Here is a 26,304-nt window from a genome sequence, read left to right on the forward strand (position 1 = left end):
TAAACCTAACCCATTTTCGTACCCTAACCTGTACCCTAAACCATACCCATACCCTAACCCTATCCTAACCCTAACCTGTTGTCATACCCTAACCTGTACCCTAAACGATACCCATTCCCTAACACTAACCCTAACCCTTACCCTAACTTGTATCCTTGTTGTAACCAGTACACTAACACTAACCCGTACCCTAAACAGTTGTACCCTAATCTGTACCTTAAGCCATACCCATTCCTTAACTGTAACCCTAACTCTAACCCTTACCTTAACCCTAACCCATACCCTAAAACGTACCCTAATCCTAACCCATTGTCGTACCCTAAACTGTACCCTACACCATTACCTGTTCCCTAACCCTAATTCTAACCCTTACCCTAACATGTAACATAATCTAACTCGTATACTAACACGTACCCTAACCCGTTCTCGTACCCCTAACCCTTACCCCAACCCGTACCCTAATACTAATTCGTACACTAACAGTAACCCGTAGTCTAACAGTACCCTAACCCTAACCCTAATCCTCATCCTAACCCGTATCCTAATCCTAAACCATACACTAACACTTACCCGTACCCTAACTCCTACCCTAATCCGTTTTCATACCCTAAACTGTACTCCTTCCCTAATCTTATACCTAATCCTAACTCTAACCTTTACCCTAATCCGTACACTAACACGTAAGTTAACACGTACCCTAACTCTAACCCGTTTTCGTACCCTAACCGGTACTCTAAATAAACCTGACAAGTTCCCTAACCCTAACCTTAACCCTAACCCGTACCCTAAACCGTACCCATTCTCTAACCCTAAACGTTATCCTAACCCTTACTCGTACCCTAAAACTAACCCATACACTAACACTAACCTGTACCTAACACATACCCCAACACTAACCCGTTGTCGTACCCTAAACTGTACCGTAAACCGTACCCGTTCCCTAACCCTTACCCTAACCCTTGCCCTAATCCGTACCCTAATCGTAACCTGTACACTAACCCATACCCTAACATGTACCCTAATCCTAACCCCTTGTCGTACCCTAAACCGTATCCGTTCCCTACCCTAATCCTAACCTTTACCGTAACACATACACTAACCCGTACCCTAATTCTAACCCGTAGACTAACCCAAACCCTAACCCATACCCTAACCTGTATCCTAATCCTAACCAATATACTAATACTACCCCATACCCTAACACGTACCCTAGCTCAAATTCCCTGTTGTACCCTAAACTGTACACTAAACCATACCTGTTCCCTAATCCTAACCATAACCCTAAACCTTACGCTAATCCGTACACTAACACTAATCTGTACCCTAATGCGTACCCTAAGCCTGACCTGTTGTCGTACCCTAAACTGTACCCTAAAGCGTACCCATTCCCTAACCCTAACTCTAACCCTTATCCTAGCTGGTACCCTAATCCTAATCTTTACACTAACACTAACCCATACCCTAACAAGTACTCTAAGCCTAACTCTTTGTCGTACCCTAACCTGTACCCTAAACCTAACCAAAAACCCTTACCCTAACTCTTACCCAAACCATACCCTAATCCTAATCTGTACACTAACCCGTACCCTAACACATACCCTAACTGTAACCCATATCTGTTCCCTAACTGTAACCCTAAACCTAACCCTTGCCCTGATCCATAAACTAATCCTAACCTGTACACTAACACTAACCCATACCCTAACATGTACCCTAACCTTAACCCATTGTCGTACCCTTACCTGTACCCTAAACCACATCCATTCCCTAACCATAACCCTTAACCTACCGTACCCTAATCCTAACCCGTACACTAACACTGACCCTCACCCTTACACTAACCCTTATCCTAACCCATACCGTAAGCCCGTCCTGTTGTCATACCCTAACCTGTACCCTAAACCGTACCTGTTCCCTAACCCTAACACTAACCCTTACGCTAACCCGTACCCTAATCCTAACCCGTACACTAACACGTACCCTAAACTTAATCCGTTGTCCTACTCTGACCTGTACCCTAAACCATACCCATTTCCTAACCCTAACTTTAACCTTTATCCTAACTCTTACCCTAACCGTACCCTAACCTAACCAGTACACTAACACTAATCCGTACCCTAAGACGCACTCTAAGCCTAACCTTTTGTCATACCCTAACCTATACGCTAAGCCATACCCATTCCCTAGCCCTAACCCTAATCTTTACCCTAACCGTACCCTAATCCTAACCCATACACTGACACTAATCCGTACCATAACACGTACCCTAAGCCTAACCTGCTGCAGTACCCTAAACCGTAACCATACCCAATGCTAACCCTCACCCTTAATCTAACCCTTACCGTAACCCACACCATAATCCTAAACCGTAAACTAAAACTAACCCATACCCTAACCCTAAACCGTTGTTGTACCCTAACCTGTATCCTTACCTTATCTGTACCCTAATCCTAACCCATACGATAACACTAATCCATACCCTAAGCCTAACCCGTTGTTGTACATAACCTGTAGCCTAAACCATACCCGTTCCCTAACCCTAACGCTAACCCTTACCCTAACTAGTACCCTGATTCTAACACATATGCTAATACAAACCCTTACCCTAACACGTACCCTAACCAAAACCCATTGTACCCCAAACTGTACCCTAAACCGTTTCCTAACCCTAAACTGAACCCTAAACCTTACACTAACCCGTATCCTCATCCTAACCTGTACACTAATACTAACGAACACCCTAACATGTACGCTAACCCTAACCCTAAACCTTACCCTAACCTAACCCATACCCTAAAACATACCATAACCCTAACCCGTTCTCATACACTAACCTGTACCCTAAACCACACCCGTTCCCTAACCCGTATCCTAATCATAACCCATACACTAACCTGTACCCTAACAAGTACCCTAACCCTAATCCGTTGTCGTAGCCTAACATGTACCTTAAACCATACTCGTTCCCTAACACTAACCCTATTCCTAATCCTTACTCCAACCCTTCCCTAATCCACACCCTAATCCTAATCTGTACACTAACACTAACCCGTAACTTAACACATACCCTAACTCTAACCCGTTTTCGTACCCTAATCAGTACCCTAAACCTTAATGGTTCCCTAACCTTAACCCTAACCCTTACCCTAACGCTTATCTTAATCCTAACCCGTACACTAACACTAACCCTTACACTAACATGTACCCTAACCCGTTGTTGTACCCTAACCTATACTGTAAACCATACCAGTTCTCTAACCCTAAACCTAACCAAAACCCTTACCCGATCCATACCCTAATCCTAACCTGTACACTATACTAATTGGTACCCATAACATACCCTAAGCCTAACCTGTTGTATCCTAACTTGTACTCTAAACCCTATCCTTTCCCTAATCCTAACCCTAACCCTTAACCTAACCCTTACCAGAAGCCTTACCCTAACCCGTACCCTAACCCTAACCCATACCTTAACACTAACTCGTACCCTAACCATAAAACGTTGCGTTCCCTATCCTTTTCTCTAAACTGTACTCGTTCCCTAAGCCGTACCCTAATCCTAACCCATACGCTAACACTAATCCATTCCCTAACACGTACCGTAATCCTAACCCGTTGTCGTACCCTAACCTGTACCCTAAACAGTACCTGTTCCCTAATGCTAACCCTAACTCTAGCCTTATGCTAAACTTTACCCCAAACCGTACCTTAATACTAATCCGTACACTAACACGTACCCTAACACATACCGTAAACCTAATTCGTTGTAGTACCCTACCGTGCCCATTCCCTAACCCGTACACTAACACCCATACCCTAACACGTACCCTAACACTAACCCACTGTCATACACTGAACTGTACCTGTGCCCTAACCCTTACCCTAACACGTACCATAATTATAACCCATTGTCATATCCTATCCTGTACCCTAAAACGTATACATTCCCTAACCCTAATACCCTAACCCTTACCCTAACCCGTACAGTAATCCTAATCCGTACACTAACACTAACCTGTAACTTAACACGTACCCTAACTCTAACCCGTTTTCATACCCTAACCGGTAACGGAAACCTTATCTGTTCCCTAACCCTAACCCTAAGCCTAATCCTAACCCGTACACTAACACTGATCTGTACCCTAACACGTACCCTAAACCTAACCCATTGTCGTACCCTAAACTGTACCTGTTCCCTAGCCCGAACCCTTACTCTTACCCTAATCTGTACCGTAATCCTAAGCTATACACTAACACTAACCCATACCCTAACACGTGCCCTAATCCTAACCCATTGTGGTACCCTAACCTGTACCCTAATCCATACCCGTTCCCTAACACTAACCCGGACCCAAACCCTAAACCTTACTCTAACCCTTTCCCTAATGTATACCCCAATTCTAACCCATACACTAATACGAACCCATACCCTAACACGTACCCTAACCCTAACCTGTCGTCATACCCTATCCTGTACCCTAAAACACACCTGTTCCCCAACCCTAACCCTTACCATTACCCGTACCAATATCCTAACCCGTACCATAACTGTACCCTAACATGTTGTCATACCCTAACCTGTACCCTAAACTGTACCTGTTCTGTAACCCTAACCCTAACACTCACCCTTACCCCAACCGTCACCCTAACCCGTACCCTAATCCTAACCCATACACTAACAATAACCTGTACCCTAAGCCGTACACTAACACTAACCCGTACCACAACATGTACCCTAACCCTAACCTGTTGTCATACACTAACCTGTACCCTAAACCGTATCAGTTCCCTAATCCTAACAATAACCCTTACCCGAACCGTACCCTAATCCGAAGCTGTACACTAACGCTAATCTGTACCCAATCCCTAACCCTAACCCTAATCCTTACCCTAAGTCTTACCCTAACCTGTACACCAAAACTAACCCGTACCCTAACCCGTTATCGTACCCTAACCTGTACCCTAAACCGTACCCGTTCCCTAACCCTAATCCAAACCCTTACCCTAACTTGTACGCTAATCCTAATCCATACACTACCACATATCCTAACATGTACCCAAAACCTAATCCTTTGTCATACCCTAACCTGTACCCTAAGCCATACTCGTTTTCTAACCCTAATCCTAACCCTTAATCTAAACATAACCCTTACCCTAACCCCTATCCTAATCCATAAACTAAACACCCGTACCCTAACATGTGCCATAACCCTAACCTGTTGTCATACCCTAACCTGTACCTTAAACCGTACCCGTTCCCTATCCCTAACCATTACCCTAACTCGTACCCTAATCCTAACCCATACGCTAACACTAACCGATACCCTAAAATGTACCCTAACCCGTTGTCGTACCCTAAACTGTAACCTAAACAGCACCCGATTCCTCACCCTAACCCTTACCCTAACCGTACACTAATTCTAAACCATACACTAACACATAACCTAACCTTAACCTGTTGTCGTGCCCTAACCTGTACCCTAAAGCATACCTGTTCACTAACCCTAACCTGCTGTCATACCCTATCCTGTACCCTAAACCGTACCCATTCCGTAACCCAAACCCTAACCCTCACCCTTAACCTAACCCTTACCCTAACCCGTGCCCTAATCATAAACCGTGCACTAACACTACCCTGTACCATAACACACACCGTAAGCCTAACCTGCTGTCAGTACACTAACCTGTACCCTAAACTGTACCTGTTCCCTAACCCTTTCCCTTATCGTAACACGTACCGTAAGCCTAACCCGTTTTCATATCCTAATCTGTACCTTAAACCGTGCCTGTTCCCTAACCCTTACCCTAACATGTACCATAACCCATTGTTGTATCCCAAACTGTACACTAACACTAACCCATACCCTAACATGTACACTAACCCGTTGTCGTACCCTAACCTGCACCCTAAACTGTACCATTCCCTAATCCTAAAGTTAATCCTTAACCTAATCAGTACCCTAATCCTACTCCATACACTAACACTAACCCGTACCCAAACACATACCCTAAGCCTAATCCATTGTACCCTAACCTGTACCCTAAACCGTACCCGTTCCCTAAAACTAACCCTAACTGTAACCCTTACCCTAAACCTTACCCTAACTTTACCCTAATCTTAAGACGTACCCTAACCCTAACACATTGTTGTACCCTTACCTGTACCCAAACTGTACCCGTTCCCTAGCCCTAATCCTTACACTAACCATTTCCCTAATACTAAACTGTACACTAAGACTAATCTGTACCCTAACACGTACCCTAACCCTAACACGTTGTCATACCCTTACGTGTATCCAAACCGTACCCATTCCCTAGCCCTAACCCGTACCCTAAACCGTACCCGTTCCCTAACCCTTACCCAAACCGTACCGTAATACTAACCCGTACACTAACACTAATCTGTACCTTAACACGTACCCTAAGCCTAACCCATTGTCGTACCCTAACAATACCCTAACCCTAACACTAATCCTTAACCTAAACCTTACCCTAACCCATACTCTAATCCTAGTTCATAAACTAGAACCCATATCCTAACCCATTGTCATAACCTAACCTTTACCCTAAACCATACCCATTCCCTAAACTTAACCATTACCCTATCCCTTGCCCTAACTGTACCCTAACCTAACCTGTGCACTAACACTAATCCGTACCCTAACATGTACCCTAAGCCTAACCCTTTGTCATACCCTAACCCGTATCCTAAACCGTACCCATTCCCTAACCCTTACCCTAACCCGTACCCTAATCCTAGCCGTACACTAACACTAACCCTTTCCCTAACACATACCCTAACTCTACTCCCTTGTTATACCGTAAACTGCACTCTAAACCGTATCTGCTCCCTAACCTGAACCTTAATCCTAAAACTAATCCTTACGCTAACACTTACCCTAACTGGTACTCTAACCTAAACTGTACATTAACCCATACCTTAACACGTACCCTAACTCAAACCCATTTTCATACCCTAACCTGTACACTAAACCGTACCCGTTCCCTATCCATAACCCTAACCCTTACCCTATCCCATAACCTAATCCTGAATTGTACACTAACACTAACCCGTACCCTAACCCTAACACGTTGTCATACCCTAACCTGTACCCTAAACCATACCCGTTCCCTAACCCGTACCCTAATCCTAACCTGTACCTTAACACTAACACATTACTTAACACATACCCTAACCCTAAACCATTGTTGTACCCTAACCTGTATTTTAAACCATACCCGTTTCCTATCCCTGACCCTTACCCTAACCTGTACCCTAATCCTAACCTGTACACTAAAACTCTTACCCTAACACATACCCTAACCCTAATCCATCGTCATACCCTAACCTGTACCCTAAAGCGTACCCGTTCCCTAACCCGAACACCCTAATCCTTACCCTAACCCGTACCCTAATCTTAACCCGTACACTAACCCTAAGCCTTACCTTAGCATGTACCCTAACCCTAAACCGTTTTCGTACCCTAACCTGTACCCGAAACCGTACTGTTGCCTACCCATAAATCTAACCCTTACCCCAACCCGTACCCTAAACCATACAGTAACACTAATACGTACCATAACCGTTGTCAGAACCTTACCTGTACCCTAAACCGTACCCGTTTCCTAACCATAACTCTAACAATAACCCTTACCCTAAACTTACTCCTATCTTAACACGTACACTAACACTAATCCATACCCTAACACGTGCCCTAACCCAAACCCGTTATCATACCCTTTACCCTAAACCATTCGTGTACCCTAGCCCTAACCTTAATCCTAACCCTTACCTTAACCGTACCCTAAGCCTAACCCGTACAGTAACACTAACCGGTACCCTAACACGTACCCTAACCCAAACCCTAATCGTAACCAAAACACTAACATGTACCCTAACACGCATCTTAACCCTAAACTGCTGTCGTCCCCTAACCTGTACCCTAAAGTGTACCCGTTCCCTAACTCTCACCCTCACCCTAACCTGACCCTAAACGGTGCCCTATTCCTAACCCGTACCCTAACACATACCCTAAACCTAACCTGTTGTTCTACCATAATCTGTACCCTAAACCGTAGCCGTTCCCCAACCCTAACCCTTACTCTTACTCTTAAACTTACCATTACCCGCACCAATATCCTAACCCGTACACTAACACTAACCCATACCCTAACACGTACCCTATCCCTAACCCCTTGTCATTCTTAACCCTGAAGCTTACCCTAACCCGTAACCTAATCCTAACCTGAACACTAACACTAACCAGTACCCTAGTCCTAACACACTGTCGTACCCTAACCTGTACCCTAAACCATACCTGTTCCGTAACCCTCACCATAAACCCTTACACTAACACGTATCCTAATCCTAACCCACAAACTAACACTAACCCATACTCTAACACTTACCCTAAGCCTAACCCGTTGTCGTACCCTAAACTGCACCTGTTCCCTAACCCTAACCCTTACCCTAATCCTAACCCATACACTAACAAACACTCACCTATACCATAACACATACCCTAACCCATTGTCATATACTTACCTGTACCCGTTCCCTAAACCTAACCCTTACCCTAACTTTACCCTAATTCTAATCCGTACACTAACACTAATCCATACCCTAACACGTACCCTAAGCCTAACCCGTTGTCCTACCCTAACCTACACCCTAAACCATATCTAACCCTAACACTAACCCTAATCCTTAACCTAACCCTTACACTAACCCATACCCTAATAATAAACCGTAAACTAGAACTAACCCATACCCTAACACGTACCCTATACCTAACCCCTTGTCATTCCCTAACCCTAGCCCTAACCCTTACCCTAAAGCTTACCCTTACCCGTAACCTAACCCTAACCCGAACACTAACCAGTACCCTAATCCTAACACGTTGTCATACCCTAACATATACCCTAAACCATTCCCACTCCCTAACCATAATCCTAATCCTAACCTTAACAGTACCCTAATCCTACCCCATACACAAACACTAATCCATACCTTAACAAGTACCCTAAACCTAACCCATTGTAGTACCTTTACCTGTATCCTAAACCATACCCTAATTCTAACCCATATACTAACCCTTACCCTAACACGGACCCTAACCCAAACCCATTGTTGTACCCCAAACTGAACCCTAAACCGTACCCTAACCCAAAACCTTACGCTAACCCGTACCCCTATCCTAACCTGTACACTAACACTAACTCATACCCTAACACGTACGCTGACCCTAACCTGTTGTCGTAACCTAACCTGCACCCTAAACCTTACCGGTTCCCTAACCTTAAACCTAAACCTAACCCATACCCTAAACCTAACCCGTACACTAACACGTACCCTAACCCGCTTCCTAGCCCTAACCATACCCTAATCCTAAACCGTACACTAACACTAGTCCATACCCTAACGGGTACCCTAAGCCTAAGGCATTGTCGTACCCTAACCCGTACCTGCACCTAACCCTTAACCTAACCCTTACCCTAACCCATACCCTAATCCTAACCTGTAAACTAAAACTAACCCGTACCCTAAAACATTCCCTAACCCTAACCCTTACCTTAACGGTACCCTAATCCTAACCCGTACACTAACAATTCGTACCCTAACACATACCCTAAGCCTAACCCGTTCTCGTACCGTAACCTGTACCCGAAACCGAACCCGTTCCCTAACCCTTTACCTTAACCAGTACTGCAATTCTAACCCATACACTAAAACTAACCCATACCCTAACACATACCCTAACCCTAACCTTTTGTCATATCCTAACCTGTAACCTTAACCCTAGCCATTACCTAATCCTAAAACTAAAACTAATCCTTACCCTAATTCTTACCCTAACCCGTACCGTAATCCTACCGCGTACACTAACACCCATACCTTAACATGTACCCTAACCCATTCCCTAACCCTAAACCTTACCCTAACCCTAACCTGTACACTAAAACTAACCCATACTCTAACATATACCCTAACCCTAACCTGCTGTCGTGCCATAACCTGTACCCTAAACCGTACCCGTTCCCTAACCAAAACCCTTACCCTAACCCTTACCCGAACCGTACCATAATCCTAACCCATACACTAACACTAGTCGGTATCCTAACACGTACCCTAAGCCTAACCTGTTGTCGTACCCTAATGTGTAACCTAAACCGTACCCATTCCCTAACCCTAACCCTTACCCATACACTAACATCCTAACACCCTAAACCTAACCTGTTGTCATACCCTAATCTGTACCCTAAACCGTACATGTTCCTAATCCTAATCCTAACCCATACACTAATGCTAAGCCATACCTTAACACGTACCCTAACCCGTTTTCGTACCCTAAACTGTACCCGTTCCCTAACACTAAACCTAACCCTGACCCTAACCAGTACCCTAATCTGAACCCGTACACTAAAAATAATCCGTCTAAACCTAATCCTAATCCTAAATCTAATGGTTACCCTAACCCATACCGTAATCCTAACCAGTACACTATCACTAACCTGTACCCTAACACATACCCTAGCACTAACACGTTGCACCCTAATCTGCACCCTAAACCATACCCATTCCCTAACCGAAACCCTAACCCGTACCCTAATGCTATCCCATATACTAATACTAACCCTTACCCTAACACATACCCTAACCCAAACCCATTGTACTCTAAACTGTACCCTAAACCATACCCGTTTCCTAACCCAAACCCCAAACATTATGCTAACCCGTACTCTCATCCTAACCCGTACACTAACACTAACCCGTAACTTAACACGTACCTTAACCCGTTGTCATACCCCAACCTGTACCCTAAAGCGTACCCATTTCCTAAACCTAACCCTCACCCTTACCCTAACCTTAACCTAATCCTAACCCATACCGTAACACGTACACTAACCCTAAAACATTGTCGTACCCTTACCCTAACCATACCCTAATCGTAACCCGTACACTAACACTAATCCGTACCCTAAGCCTACCCTGTTGTCGTACCCTATGCTGTACCCTAAACCGTACCCTTCCCTAACACTAACCCTTAACCTAACCCTTACCCTAACCTGAACCCTAATCCTAAACCATACACTAACCCATTCTCTAACACGTACACTAACCCATCAGACCCTAACCTGTACCCTAAAGAGTACCCATTCCCCAACCCTAATCCTAACCCGTACCCTAACACATACCCTAAGTCTAACTCATTGTGGTACCCTAACCTGTACCCTAAACTGTACCTGTTTTGTAACCTTAACCCTAACCCTATCCTTGCCCTAACCCTTACACTAACCTTACCCTAATCCTAACCAACACTATCCCATACCCTAACATGTACGCTAACTCTAAACCATTGTTGTATCCTAACCTGCTGTACCCTAAACCATACCCTTTCCCTAACCTGTACCCTAACGGTAACCTGTTGTCGTATCCTAACCTAATCCATACCCTAATCCTAACCTGTACACTAACACTAGCCTAACCTGTACCCTAAACCATACCCGTTCCCTAACCCTAATCCTCACCCTAAGCTTACCCTAACCAGTAACCTAATCCTAACCCATACACTAACCCATACCCTAACACATACCCTAACCTGTTGTCATACCCTAATCTGTAACCTAAACCGTACCCATTCACCAACCCTAACCAGTACCCTAACAGTAAACCATAACCTAACGTACCCTAACACTAACCTGTTGTACTCTAACCTGTACCCTAAACCATTCCCGTTCCCTACCCTAACCCATTGTTGTACCCTAAACTGTAACCAAAGCCATACCCGTTCCCTAACACTGACGCTAACCCTAACCTTAACCTAACCCGTACACTAACATGTACCCTAACCCATCGTTGTACCCTAACCTGTGCCCTAAAGCATACCCATCCCCAATCCTAACCCTAACCCTTACCCTAACCCGTACCCTAATCCTAACCCATACACTAACACTAACCTGTACTCTAACACGTACCCTAGCCCTAACTCATTGTGGTACCCTAACCAGTACCCTAAACTGTACCCATTCCCTAACCCATACCCTACGTGTAACCCTTTGTCATACCCTAACCTGGACCCTAAACCATACCCGTTCTCTAACACTAATCCTAACGCTAACCCTTACCCTAACTTGTATCCTAATCGTAACCAGTACACTAACACTAACCCATACTGTAACACGTACCCTAACCGTAAACTGTTGTCGTATGGTAACCTGTACCTTAAACCATACCCGTTCCCTAACCCTCACCTTAACCCATACCCTAACACTAACCCGTAACCTAAAACGTACTGTAACCCTAACCCATTGTCGTACCCTAAATGGTACCCTACACCATACCCATTCCCTAAGCCTAATCTTAACTCTAACCCTTACCCTAACCCATACACTAACACTAACCCGTACCCTAACCCTAAACAGTTGTTGTACCCTAACCTGTATCCTAAACCATACCTGTTCCGTAACCCTAACCATAAGCCTTACCCTAATCCTTACCGCAACTCATACCCTATTACTAATTCATACACTAACACATACCCTAACAGTACCCTAAACCTAACCCGTTGTCGTACCCTAAGCTGTACCCTAAACTGAGCCCGATCCCTAACCCTAACCGTTACTCTAACCCGTAACCTAATAATAACCCATACCCTAACACATACCCTAACCCTACCCTGTTGTCGTACGCTAACCTGCACCCTAAACTGTACCCGTTCCCTAACTATAACCCTTACCCTTACCATACCCTAATACTAACCTGTACACTAACACTAATCCGTAACCCAATAAGTACCCTAAGCCTAACCCGTTATCTTACCCTAACCTGTACCTAAACCATACCCGATCCCTAACCCTTACCGTAACCCATGCACTAATCCTAATTTGTACACCAAAACTAACCTGTACCCTAAACTCTACCCGTTCCCTAATCCTAACCATAACCCTTACCCAAACTGTACCCTAATCCTAACCCGTACACTAACACTAACCCTAACACGTACCCTAACCTGTATCCTAATCCTAATGCGTATGCTAACACTAACCCATACCCTAACGTACCCTAAACCATACCCATTCCCTACACTAAACCTAACCCTAACCCTAACACTAACCCGTATCCTAAAACATACCCTAATCCTAACCCACGTACCCTAATCCTAACCCATTGTCATACCCTAAACTGTACCCTACACCATACCCATTCCCTCACCCTAACCTTACCCTAAGCCATAACTAATCCTAACCTGTACGCAACACTAACCCATACCCTAACACATACCCTCTCCCTAACCCAATGTCGTACCATAACCTGTACCCTAAACCACACACGTTTCGTAATCCTAACCCTTACCCTAACCAATACCCTAATACTAACCCGTCCACTACCACTATTCCATACCCTAACATACCCTAAACCTCACCTGTTGTCATACCCTAACCCGTACCGTAATCCTAACCCGTACACTAAAACTATCCCATACCCTAACTCTCACCCGTTGTCGTACCCGTTCCCTGGCCCTAACCCTAAATTTAATCCTTACCGTAACCCTTACCTTAATCTGTACACTAAAACTAACCCATACTCTAACCTGTTGTCGTACCCTAAGCTGTACCTTAAACCGTACCCGTTCCCTATCCCTAACCCTTACCCTAACCCATAACTTAATACTAACCCGTACCTTAAAACGTACCTAACCCATTGTCATACCCTGAACAGTACCCGATCCCTAACACTAACCCTAACCCTTACAATGACCCTTAATGTATCCCGTACGCTAATCCTAACCCATACACTAACATTAACCCATTTCCTAAAACGTACCCTAATCCTATCCCGTTTTCGTACCCTAACCTGCACCCTAAACTATACCCATTCTCTAATCCTAACTCTAAATCTAATCCTTATCCTAACCCTTACCCTAACTGGTACCCTAATCCTAGCCCGTAAAACAACACTAACCTGTAGCTTAACACGTACCCTAACCTGTACCCTAAACCATAGCAGTTCCCTAACCATAACCCTTACCCTAACTCGTACCCTAATCATAACCTGTACACTAACACTAATCCATATCCTAAAACGTACCCTAAACCTAACCAGTTATCATATGCTAACCTGTACCCTAAACTGTACCCGTTCCCTAACCCTAACCCTAACTCATATCCTAATCGTAACCAGTACACTAACACTGACATGTACCCTAAACCGTTGTCGTACCCTAACCTGTACCTTATATGGTACCCGATCCCTATCTCTATCCCTAACCCTTATCCTAACCCTTACGCTAACTCATACCCTAATCTTAACCCATACGCCAACACTAACCTGCACCCTAACACATACCCTAAACTTAACCCGTTGTCCTACTCTAACCTGTACCCTAAACCGTACCCGCTCCATAACCCTAACTCTAACCCTCACCCTTACCCTAACCCTTCCCCTAACCTGTACCCTAATCCTAACCCATACACTAATGCTAACCCCATACCCTAACCCTTACCCTAAGTCATACCCTAATCCTAACCCGTACACTAACACGTACCCTAAACTTAACCCATTGTCCTACTCTGACCTGTACCCTAAACCATACCTGTTCCCTAACTCTAACCTTAACCTTTATCCTAACTCTTACCCTAACTGTACTCTAACCAGTACACTAAAACTAATCCATTCGCTAAGCCTAACGCTTTGTCATACCCTAACCTATACGCTAAGCCGTACCCGTTCCCTAGCCCTAACCATAACCCTTACCCTAATCCTAACCTGTACACTAACACTAATCCGTACCGTAACACGTACCCTAAGCCTAACCCGCTGCAACCCTAAACCGTACCCAACGCTAACACTAACCCTTAATCTAACCCTTACCATAGCCCACACCATAATCCTAAACTAACCCTTACCCTAACACGTACCCTAACCCTAAACCGTTGTCGTACCCTAACCTGTACCCTAAACCATATCCGTTCCCTAACCCTTACCTTATGTGTACCCTAATCCTAACCCATACAATAACACTAATCCATTCCCTAACCTTAACCTTACCCTAACCATTACCCTAATCCTAACCCATATGCTAATACAAATCCTTACCCTAACACGTACCCTAACCCAAACCCATTGTACCCCAAACTGTACCCTAAACCGTACCCATTCCTTAACCCTAACCTGAACCCTAAACCTTACGCTAACCTGTACCGTCATCCTAACCCGTACGCTAACACTAACGAATACCCTAACACGTACGGTAACCCTAACCTGCATGCTAAACTGTAACCGTTTCCTAACCTAACCTGTACTGTAATCCTAATCCGTACACTAACAATAACCCGTACCCTAACCCTACCCGTTGTCATACACTAACCTGTACCCTAAACCGCACCCATTCCCTAACCCTAACCTTAACCCTAACCCTTATTCTAACGCTTATTCTAATCCTAACCCTAACACTAACACATTAACCCGTTCCCTAATCCTAACCCGTACACTACACTAATCGTTACCTATAACGTACCCTAAGTCTAACCCATTGTGGTGCCCTAACCCGTACCCTAATCCTAACCATACACTAACACGTACTCTAACACACAACCTAACCCATTGTCGTACCCTAACGTGTACCCTAAACCGTACACATTCCCTAACCCTATCCCTAATCCTAACACTAACCCTAACCCGTACCCTAATCCTAACCATAAACTAAAACTAACCCATACCTCTATACGTACCCTAACCCTAACTCATTGCCATACCCTAACTCATGCCCTAAACTATACCCGTTCCCTAACCTTAACTCATACTCTTATCCTAACCCTTACACCAACACTAACACGTACCCTAAGCCTAACCCGTTGTCTAACCCTAACCCATACCCTCAACCGTAGCGATCCCATAACACTAACCCTTACCCTAACCCGTACCCTAATCCTAACACATACCCTAACTCTAAACCATTGACGTACCTTACCTGTACCTTAAACCTTATCCGTACCCTAATACTAACCTGAACACTAACAGTAACCCATACCCTAAAACGTACCCTAACCTGTTGTTGTACCCTAAACAGTACCTGATCTCTAACCCTAATCCTACCATAACCCTTACCCTAACCCATACCTTAACACTAACCCATACCCTAACCATAACACATTGTCATTCTCTAACCTTTTTTCTAAACTATACTCGTTCCCTAACCCTAACCCTTACCCTAACCCATACACTAACCCGTTCCCTAACACGTACCCTAATCCTAACCCGTTGTCGTACCCTAACCTGTACCCTAAGATGTACCTGTTCCCTAACGCTAACCCTAAACCTAAGCCTTACCCCAAACCTTACGCTATTCCATACCCTAATCCTAACCCATATACTAATACTAACCCATACCCTAACACGTGCCCTAACCCAAACTCCTTGTTGTATCCTAAAGTATACCCTAAACTGTACCCGTCTCCTAACTCTATCCCTAACCCTAAACCTTACGCTAACCTGTACCCTAATCCAAACCCATACACTAACACATACCCTAACACGTACCCTGACCCTAACCCATTGTCGTACATAACCTGTAGCCTAAACCGTACCCATTCCCTAACCCTAACCTGAACCCTACACCTTACTCTAACCCGTACCCTCATCGTAACCTATACACTCATGAATACCCTAACACATACGCTAACCCGTTGTCATACCCTAACCTGCACCCTAAACAGTACCCATTCCGTAACCCTAACCCTAAACCTTACCCTAACCCATACCCTAATCCGTACACTAACAATAACCCATACCCAACACATACCATAACCCTACACTAACCTGTACCCTAAACCGCACCCATTCCCTAACCATAACCCTAATGTGTACCCTAATCATAACCCATACACTAACACTAACCTGTACCCTAACAAGTACCCTAACCCTAATTCGTTGTCGTAGCCTAACCTGTACCTTAAACCATACTCGTTCCCTAACACTAATCCTATTCCTATTCCTTACTCTAACCCTTACCTTAATCCTAATCTGTAACACTAACCCATAACTTAACAAGTACCCTAACTCTAACCTGTTTTCGTACCCTAACCAGTACCCTAAACCTTACTGGTTTCCTAACCCTAATCCTTACCCTAACGCTTATCCTAATCCTAACTCATACACTAATACTAACCCTTACACTACCACGTAACCTAACCCGTTGTCGTACCCTAACCTGTACTGTAAACCGTACCAGTTCTCTAACCCTAAACCTAACCCAAACCCTTACCTGATACGTACCCTAATCCTAACCCGTACACTATACTAATCGGTACCCATAACATAGCCTAAACCTAACCTGTTGTTGTACCCTAACTTGTACCCTACACTCTACCCTTTCCCTAATCCTAACCCTTAACCTAACCCTTACCAGAAGCCTTACCCTAACCCGTACCCTGACACTAACCCATACCCTAATACATACCCTAACCCGTTGTCATACCCTATCCTGTATCCTAAACCGTACCCATACCCTAATCCTAACACTAACCCTAACCCATACCCTAATCCTAACCCGTACCTTAACACTAACCTATACCCTAACACGTACCCTAACCATAACACATTGTCATTCCCTAACCTTTTCTCTAAACTACTCGTTCCTTAACCCATACCCTAATCCTAACCCATACACTAACACTAACCCATTCCCTAACACGTATCGTAATCCTAACCCGTTGTCGTACCCTAACCTGTACCCTAAACCGTACCTGTTCCCTAATGCTGACCGTAACCTTACCCTAATACTAATCCGTACACTAACACGTACCCTAACACATACCCTAAACCTAACTCGTTGTAGTACCCTAACCTGTAACCTAAACTGTGCCCATTCCCTAACCCATATCCTAACACTAACCTGCTGTCATACACTAAACTGTACCCTAAATCGCACCCGTGCCCTAACGTGTACCCTAATCCTAAACCGTATACTAACAATGACCTGTATCCTAATACATACCCTGACTATAACCCAGTCATATCCTATTCTGTAGCCTAAAACGTATACATTCCGTAGTCCTAATACCCTAACCCTTACCCTAACCCGTACACTAACACTAACCTGTAACTTAACACGTACCCTAACTCTAACCCGTTTTCATACCCTAACCAGTAACCTAAACCTCACCCGTTCCCTAACCTTAACCCTAACCCATACACTAACACTGATCCGTACCCTAACACGTACCCTAAACCTAACCCGTTGTCGTACCCTAAACTGTACCCGTTCCCTAACCCGAACCCGTACCCTAATCTGTAATGTAATCCTAACCCATACACTAACACTAACCCATACCCTAACACGTACCCTAATCCTAACCCATTGTGGTACCCTAATCTGTACCCTAATCCATACCCATTCCCTAACACCCAAACCCGGACTCTAAACCTTACCCTAACATATACCCCAATCCTAACCTATACACTAACACAAATCCATACCCTAACACGTACCCTAACCTGTTGTCATACCCTATCTTGTACCCTAAAACATACCCGTTCCCCAACCCTTACCCTTACCCTTGACCCTACCGTTACCCGTTCCAATATCCTAACCCGTACATAACCGTACCCTAACACGTTGTCATACCCTAACCTGTACCCTAAACTGTACCTGTTCTGTAACCCTAACACTCACCCTTACCCTAACCGTCATCCTAACCCATACCCTAATCCTAACCCATACACTAACAATAACCCATACACTAACCCATACCACAACACGTACCCTAACCTGTACCCTAAACCGTATCAGTTCCCTATACCTAACAATAACCCTTACCCTTACCCGAACCGTACCCTAACGCTAATCCGTACCCCAATAAATATCCTAAGGCTAACCCATTACCGTACCCTAACCTGTACCTAAACCATACCCAATCCCTAACCCTTACCCTAACCCATACACTATTCCTAACCTGTACACCAAAACTAACCCATACTCTAAACCATACCCTAACCCAAACCCTTACCCTAACTCATATGCTAATCCTAACCCATACACTAACACTACTGTGTACCCTAACACGTACCCAAAACCTAACCCTTTGTCATACCCTAACCGGTACGCTAAACCACACCCATTCCCTAAACCTAACTCTAACCCTTACTCTTATTCTAACATATACCCTAATCCTAACCTGTACCCTAACACGTACCCTAACCCTATCCTGTTGTCATACCCTACCTGTACCCTAAGCCGTACTTGTTCCCTAATCCTTACTCTAAACATAACCCTTACACTAACTTGTACCCTAATCCTAACCCATATGCTAACACTAACCCATACCCTAAAATGTACCCTAACCCGTTGTCGTACCCTCAACTGTACCCTAAACAGTACCCGATCCCTAACCCTTACCCTAACCGTACACTAATCCTAAACCGTACACTAACACGTAACCTAACCTTAACCTGTCGTGCCCTAACCTGTACCCTAAAGCGTACCCGTTTGCTAACCCTAACGCTAACCCTAACCTGCTGTCATACCCTAACCTGTACCCTAAACCGTTCCATAACCCAAACCCTAACCCTCACCCTTAACCTAACCCTTACCCTAAACCGTACACTAACACTAACCTATACCATAACATATACCCTAAGCCTAACCCACCGTCGTACACTAACCTGTACCCTAAACCGTACCCTACTCCTAACCCATATGCTAATACTAACCCTTATTCTAACCAGTACCCTAACCCAAACCCATTGTTGTACCCCAAACTGTACCCTAAACCGTACCCATTCCCTAACCCTAACCTGAACCCTAAACCTTATGCTAACCCGTATCCTCACCCTAAACTGTACACTAACACTAACCCATACCCTAACATGTACGCTAACCCTAACTCTAACCCTTACCCTAAGCCTTACCTTAACTTTACCCTAATCCTAAGACGTACCCTAACCCTAACACGTTGTCGTACCCTTACCTGTATCCAAACTCTACCCATTCCCTAGCCCTAACCCTAATCCTAACCCTTACCCTAACCTTAACACGTACCCTAAACCTAACCAGTTGTACACTAAACTGTACCGTAATCCTAACCCGTACACTAACACTAATCTGTACCCTAACATGTACCCTAAGCCTAACCCATTGTCACACCCTAACTGTACCCGTACCCTAACCCTAACACTAACTCTAACCCATACTCTAATCCTAGCTCATAAAAACTAACCCATATCCTAAGACGTACCCTAACCCATTGCCATAACCTAACCTTTACCCTAAACCATACCCATTCCCTAAACTTAACCATTACCCCATCCCTTACCCTAACTGTACCCTAACCTAACCTGTACACTAACACTAATCCGTACCCTAACATGTACCCTAAGCGTAACCCTTTGTCGTACCCTAACCCGTACCCTAATCCTAACCGTACACTAACACTAACCCTTACCCTAACACATACCCTAACCCTACTCCCTTGTTATACCGTAAACTGCACTCTAAACCGTTTCCGTTCCCTAAACCGAACCTTAACCCTAAATCTAATCCTTACTCTAACACTTACCCTAACCGGTACCCTAACCTAAACCGTACCTTAACACGTACCCTAACTCAAACCCGTTTTTGTACCCTAACCTGTACACTAAACCATACCCTTTCCCTATCTATAACCCTAACCCTTACCCTAACCCCTACCCTAATCCTAAACCGTACACTAACACTAACCCGTACCCTAACCCTAACAGGTTGTCATACCCTAACCTGTACCCTTAACCGTACACGTTCCCTAACCCGTACCCAAATCCTAACCCTAACACTAACACTAACACACTAACACTAACTCTTACCCTAACACGTACCCTAACCCTAATCCGTTGTCATACCCTAACCTGCACCCTAAACCGTACCCATTCCCTAACCCGTACACTAACGCTAAGCCTTACCTTAGCACGTACCCTAACCCTAAACCGTTTTCGTACCCTAACCTGTACCCGAAACCGTACCATTGCCTACCCATAAACCTAACCCTTACCCCAACCCGTACCCTAACACTAATCTGTACCCTAACCTGTTGTCATAACCTTACCTGTACTCTAAACCATACCCATTCCCTAACCGTAACTCTAACAATAACCCTTACCCTAACCTTACTCCTATCCTAATGCGTACACTAATACTAATCCGTACCCTAACACATGCCCTAACCCAAACCCGTTGTCATACCCTAACCTGTACCCTACACCATTTGCGTACCCTAGCCCTAACCCTTTCCGTAACCATACCCTAATCCTAACCCATACAGTAACACTAATCGGTACCCTAACATGTACCCTAACCCTAAACTGTTGTGCCCTAACCTGTACCCTAAACTGTACCCGTTCCCTAACCTAATCGTAACCGAAGCACTATGACTAACATGTACCCTAACACGTACCCTAACCCTAAACTGTTGTCGTGCCCTAACCTGTACCCTAAAGTGTACCCGTTCCCTAACCCTAACCCTCACCCTAACCTGACCCTAAATGGTGCCCTAATCCTAACCCGTACCCTAACACATAACCTAGACCTAACCTGTTGTTCTACCATAATCTGTACCCTAAACCGTAGCCGTTCCCCAACCCTAACCCTTACTCTTACCCTTAAACTTACCGTTACCTGCACCAATATCCTAACCCGTACACTAACCCGTACCCTAACACGTACCCTATCCCTAACCCCTTGTCATTCCCTAACCCTTACCCTAAAGCTTACCCTAACCCGTAACCTAATCCTAACCCAAACACTAACCAGTACCCTAATCCTAACACGTTGTTGTACCCTAACCTGTACCCTAAACCATTCCCTAACCATAATCCTAACCCTTACCTTAACGGTACCCTAATCCTACCCCATGCACTAACACTAACCCATACCCTAACAAGTACCCTAAGCCTAACCCAGTGTAGTACCCTAACCTGTACCCTAAATCATACCCATTCCCTAACCCTTACTCTAAACAGTACCCTAATCCTAACCCATATACTAATACTAACCCTTACTCTAACACGGACCCTAACCCAAACCCACTGTTGTACCTCAAACTGAACCCTAACCTGAACCCAAAACCTTACGCTAACCCGTACCCCTATCCTAACCTGTACACTAACCCATACCCTAACACGTACGCTAACTCTAACCCGTTGTCATAACCTAACCTGCACCCTAAACCTAAACCTAACCCATACCCTAAACCTAATCCGTACACTAACATGTACCCTAACACGTACCCTAACTTTACCCTAATCCTAAGACGTACCCTAACCCTAATACGTTTTGGTACCCTTACCTGTACCGAAACCATACCCGTTCCCTAGCCCTAGCCCTAACCCTAACACTAACCCTTACCCTAACCGTACACTAACACTAGTCCATACCCTAATGGGTACCCTAAGCCTAAACCATTGTCGTACCCTAAACCGTACCCGTACCCTTACCTTAACAGTACCTTAATCCTAACTCGTATACTAACATTAATCCGTACCCTAACACATACCCTAAGCCTAACCCGTTCTCGTACCCTAACCTGTACCCGAAACCGTACCCGTTCCCTAACCCTAACACTAAATCTAATCCTTACCCTAATCCTTACCCTAGCCCATACCCTAATCCTAACCCGTACACTAACACCCATACCTTAACACATACTCTAACCTGTACCCTAAACTGTACCCTAATCCTAACCCGTACACTAACAGTAGTCAGTACCCTAACATGTACCCTAAGCCTAACCCGTTGTCGTACCCTAACGTGTAACCTAAACCGTACACGTTCCCTAACCCGTACCCTAATCCTAACCCATGCACTAAAACTAAGCCGTACCTTAACACGTACCCTATCCCTAACCCGTTTTCGTACCCTAAACCGTACCCGTCCCCCAACCCTAACCCGTAACCTAATCCTAACCCATACACTAACACTAACCCATACCCTAACCTGTACCCTAAACCATTCACGTTCCCTACCCTAACCGTTACCCTAACCCTTACACTAAGCCGTACCAAAATCTAACCGGTACACTAACACCCATACCATAACACCTACCCTAACCCTAATCCATTGTTGTACCCTAAACTGTAACTTAAGCTGTACCCGTTCCCTAACATTAACGCTAACCTTAACCTAACCCGTACACTAACACTCACCCATACTGTAACATGTACCCTTACCTGTACCCTAAACCGTACCCGTTCCGTAACCCTAACCCTTACCCTAATCCTACTGCAACCCGTACCCTAATACTAATTCATACACTAACACGTACCCTAACAGTACCCTAAACCTAACACGTCATACCCTAACCTGTACCCTAAACTGAGCCCAATCCCTAACCATTACTCTAACCCGTAACCTAATACTAACCTGTACACCAACCCGTACCCTAACACGTACCCTAACCTGTTGTCGTACGCTAACCTGCACCCTAAACTGTACCCGTTCCCTAACCCTAACTATAACCCTTACCCTTACCACACCCTGATACTAACCTGTACACTAACACTAATCTGTAACCTAATAAGTACCCTAAGCCTAACCCGTTATCTTACCCTAACCTGTACCTAAACCGTACGCGATCCCTAACCCTTACCCTAACCCGTGCACTAATCCTAATCTGAACCCAGACCCTAACCCTAACGTATACCCTAATCCTAACCTGTATACTAACACTAACCCATACCCTAACATGTACGCTAACAGTAAATTGTTGTCATACTCTATCCTGTACCCTAAACCATACCTGTTCCCCAACCCTAACCCTTAACCTTACCGTTATCCGTACCGATATCCTAACCCATACCCTAACCTGAACCCTAACACGTTGTCGTACCCTAACCTGTACCCTAAACCGTACCTGTTCTGTAACCCTAACACGTATGCTAATCCTAATCCGTACAGTAAAACTAACCCGTACTATAACACATACCCTAACCCGTTGTCATACCCTAACCTGTAACCTAAACCCTACCCATTCCCTAACCCTAATCCTTACCCTAACACTTACCCTGACCGTACCCTAATCCTAAACCATACACTAACAGTAAATCCGTACCCCAACACGTACCCTAAGCCTAACCCGTTGTCCTACCCTAAGCCGTACCCGTTCCCTAACCCTTACCCTAATGCGTACCCTAATCCTAACACGTATCCTAACTCTAACATGATGTACTACCTTAACTTGTACCCTAAACCGTACACGTTCCCTAACCCCAACCCTTACCCTAACCCATACCCTAATCCTAACCTGTAAGCTAACACTAACATGTACCCTAACCCTAACACGTTGTCATACACTAACCTGTACCCTAAACCACACCCGTTCATTAACGTTAACCCTAACCCTAAGCCTTATCCTAACCCGTACCCTAATCGTAACCCACATACTAATACCCATACACTAACACGTACCCTAACCCATTGTCGTACCATAAATGGTACCCTAAACCATACCCATTCCCTAACCCTCAACCTAACCCTTACCCTAATCCTGACCCGTACACTAAAACTATCCAACACATACCCTAACCCTCACCCATTGTCGTACCCTAACTTGTACCCTAAACCGTACCCATTCCCTGGCCCTAACCCTAAAATTAATCCTTACTGTAATCCTTACCCTAACCCGTACCCTAATTGTAACCCATACACTAAAACTAACCCATACCCTAACCCTAACCCGTTGTCGTACCCTAAGCTGTACCTTAAACCATACCCGTTCCCTAACCCTTACCCTAACCCATACACTAACATTAACCCATTCCCTATAACGTACCCTAATCCTATCCCGTTTTTGTACTCTAACCTGTACCCTAAACTGTACCCATTCTCTAACCCTAACTCTAATCCTTATCCTAACCCTTACCCTAACTGGTACCCTAATCCTAGCCTGTAAAACACCACTAACCCGTAGCTTAACACGTACCCTAACCCGTTTTCGTACCATAACCCTTACCCTAACTCGTACCGTAATCAACCCGTAGCTTAACACGTACCCTAACCCGTTTTCATACCATAACCCTTACCCTAACTCGTACCCTAATCATAACCTGTACACTAACACTAATCCATACCCTAAAACGTACCCTAAACCTAACCAGTTATCATATGCTAACCTGTACTCATTCCCCTAACCCTAACTCGTATCCTAATCATAACCAGTACACTAACACTGACGCGTACCCTAAACAGTTGTCATACCCTAACCTGTACCTTATCTGGTACCCGTTCCCTATCCCTAACCCTTATCCTAACCCTTATGCTAACTCGTACCCTAATCCTAATCCATACCCTAAACCGTACCCGCTCCATAACCCTAACCCTCACCCTTACCCTAACCCATACACTAATGCTAACCCCATACCCTAACCCTTACCCTAAGTCGTACCCTAATCCTAACCCGCACCCTAACACGTACCCTAAACTTAACCCATTGTCCTACTCTGACCTGTACCCTAAACCATACCCGTTCCCTAACCCTAACTCTAATCTTTATCCTAACTCTTACCCTAACCGTACCCTAATCTAACCAGTACACTAACACTAATCCGTACCCTAAGATGTACCCTAAGCCTAACCCTTTGTCGTACCCTAATCTATATGCTAAGCCGTACCTGTTCCCTAGGCCTAACCCTAACCATAACCCTTACTCTAATCCTTACCCTAACTGTACCCGAATCCTAACCTGTACACTAACACTAATCCGTACCATAACACATACCCTAAGCCTAACCCGCTGCAGTACCCTAAACCGTAACCGTACCCAACGCTAACACTAACCCTAACCCTTAATCTAACCCTTACCGTAACCCACACCATAATCCTAAACAGTAAACTAAAACTAACCCATACCCTAACATGTACTCTAACCCTAAACCGTTGTCGTACCCTAACCTGTACCCTAAACCATACCCGTTCCCTAACCCTAACCCGTACAATAACACTAATCCATTCCCTAACCTTAACCTTACCCTAACCAGTACCCTAACCCTAACCCATATGCTAATACAAATCCTTACCCTAACCCAAACCCATTGTACCCCAAACTGTATCCTAAACCTTACGCTAACCCATACCCTAATCCTAACCCGTACACTAACGAATACCCTAACACGTACAGTAACCCTAACCCGTTGTCGTATCCTAACCTGCATGCTAAACTGTAACCGTTCCCTAACCCTAACCTAACCTGTACCGTAATCCTAATCCGTACACTAACAATAACCCGTACCCTAACCCTACCCGTTGTCATACACTAACCTGTACCCTAAACCGCACCCAT

General features: G+C 44.7%; 1 protein-coding gene and 1 long non-coding RNA gene across 10 annotated transcripts in view; both read right to left on the bottom strand.

Annotated features, from left to right (window-relative positions):
- LOC137230641 (uncharacterized) overlaps positions 1-24,978 on the bottom strand; it is a 45,939-nt gene extending 20,961 nt beyond the window's left edge. Inside the window, exon 1 of the long non-coding RNA XR_010946199.1 lies at positions 42-24,978. This is a non-coding gene — a long non-coding RNA (uncharacterized lncRNA). The remainder of the gene's footprint in view (positions 1-41) is intronic.
- The window catches only part of SPG21 (SPG21 abhydrolase domain containing, maspardin), a 111,578-nt gene that overhangs the window by 52,108 nt on the left and 33,166 nt on the right, over positions 1-26,304 (bottom strand). The window lies entirely within an intron of this gene.

This window comes from Pseudorca crassidens, chromosome 1, assembly GCF_039906515.1.
Source record: "Pseudorca crassidens isolate mPseCra1 chromosome 1, mPseCra1.hap1, whole genome shotgun sequence".
Taxonomy (NCBI): Eukaryota; Metazoa; Chordata; class Mammalia; order Artiodactyla; family Delphinidae; genus Pseudorca; species Pseudorca crassidens.